We start from the raw sequence: 2,032 nt of genomic DNA, 5'->3' as shown, positions 1-2,032 counted from the left end.
CAGCAAGAGAATCCCAAGCAGTCTGCACATTCTTGGGTGAGTTTTCTCTGGGAGATCTACTTTTAAAACAGCTGTTTGTCCCCCTGTAAGATCCTCAATAACATGAACTTGTCCACCTAGTGAGTCTTGAAACGCCTTTTCAACTGAACACCTATTTGTCAAATACTGTCCTGTGTAGTGAGTCTTTTATACTTAAGAGGAAAGGGGCATCTGGCTTTGAACCAGAGACCTTTTGATCTGCAGTCAATTGCTCTACCACTGAGCTATACCCCCATACAGTCAGCTATGACAAAATGACAATGACAAATCACAAAGTAGAACGCTTCATCCGATTGCAGTCTGTGGGAAACTGTCTTTTTTTTAAACTTAACATTGTTCCAGTTGGTTCACATTTTAAACTGTAACCCTTTCACTCAGGCTGTGAGCATCTAAATCCACAAGTCACCCTGATCTTCTGAAAAAGAGAAAAAAAGAAAAGACAAATGACACAATACATATAACATCCACACAACACTCTTGGAGTGAAACTTCAGCACTTTCCCACCAGAGTCTCTCTCCACTGTGTCTGCCGTCCCGTGAGAGTCTGACACATCAGACTGCCCTGTCATTTCCACAGTATCAGATCCCACAGCCCTATTCTTCCACCACAATACACACAGAGATCATATCTCTCCAACTCTCTGTGTTTCACAACATAAAGCCCCCCCGTAACACTGGTGAAACAACAAGTAGGAAACCATGACAGCCCCCAGCCGATATCCATAATTGGGGCCAACCCACTAAATGCATTTAAGTCTTGGATGTGAGGCAGAAGACCAGACCAGAATAGACAAGAGTCCTCCCAGTTTAATATGTTGATCATTTGATGCTCCCGGAACAACAAGAGCTGCCACAAAGACAGAGTGCTGGGAAGCATTAGGCTGACAGACTGGAAGTAGGGCAGAAGCAGGGGGTGACTGTCAGGTCTGAACAGTTATGCAAATAGCTGTAGTACCAAAGAGGAGAGTGTGAAGGGAACAAATATGACGGGTGTGTGTGGAACTTTAAAATCAGCTACCAGCAGTGAGTTTCCTGTTTTCATTGGACCTGCAGAGTTATGGTTTTCTCCTCTTCAGGAAAAAAATCTCTTGGCTCAGGCTGCTGTGGGGTTTTTTTCTTTATATTTATCTAAGAGAAAACTTTATTGCTACTGATTCCCTCTTCAAAAAATCAAAAGTTAAGTGTACTCAACGTGATGGCAAGCAAACATAGAAAACTTTGCGATTGAAAAGATGGGTTAGGCAAAACCCATTTGCAGTAGTTTTCAATATGGAATGAGAAGGAAGGAATGCATCAAACAATTAACAGGATATGAGTTGCTCTGATGCAATCGAAAAGAATGTAATAACACTGCGTTGTTGTTAAACACGAGCTTTTCTGGGCTATACATCCACCAACTTACTTCTTACAGTATGCATTGTGATATGGAAATAATTCACCTGTTATATAATTCATCAGCTTTTAGTGGTCTCTTGGGTTTACTGAGAGCTTTGTGAAGTATCGCTGTTGTGTCTTGTTTCCAGTGGCAACAGGTGGTTTTGTACAATTTAGAGACAAACATCCTATTGTGAAAACAGAGAAGTTTATCACAAGCGCAACAGTTTGGATGGACAGTATAGATATTTCATGAAACCAACCAAATCTAAAATGTACATAAAAATGTACTGAAACTATCTGAATATCTCCACACTAATACAGTATGAAAATAATATGCACCATGGGAGTATTTGCGTGTTTTATCTGAACTTTATCTTGTATTATACTCTGTTTTGTTCTTCCATTGTGCTCACGTGAAGGAACTACTTTCAGACTTTTGGGAATTCTGTGTGTAAATCAAGAAAAATGGGTCATATTTACTCCTCTCAAAGCAGCTGAAGCATTCTCAGTTGCAGTCTTTGGAGAGTTTCCGCTAATGTAGCATGAGGAGGGAAACTGAAACCGAGATCTGAGGCGGACGGCCGGTCCCCTGGCTCTCACTTCTGGTGTGACCTGT

The 2,032-nt window shown here is 41.2% G+C and overlaps 1 non-coding gene across 1 annotated transcript; it reads right to left on the bottom strand.

Annotated features, from left to right (window-relative positions):
* Positions 1–201: 201 nt before the first annotated feature.
* Positions 202–273, bottom strand: trnac-gca (transfer RNA cysteine (anticodon GCA)). Its single transcript has one exon. It is a non-coding gene; the product is annotated as a tRNA-Cys (tRNA).
* Between the last annotated feature and the right edge of the window lie 1,759 nt (positions 274–2,032).

Source organism: Neolamprologus brichardi, chromosome 4 (assembly GCF_056152115.1).
Source record: "Neolamprologus brichardi isolate AB-2024 chromosome 4, ASM5615211v1, whole genome shotgun sequence".
Classification (NCBI taxonomy): domain Eukaryota; kingdom Metazoa; phylum Chordata; class Actinopteri; order Cichliformes; family Cichlidae; genus Neolamprologus; species Neolamprologus brichardi.
Note: the sequence above shows the minus strand (reverse complement) of the source record. Positions and strands in the feature narration are given on the sequence as shown.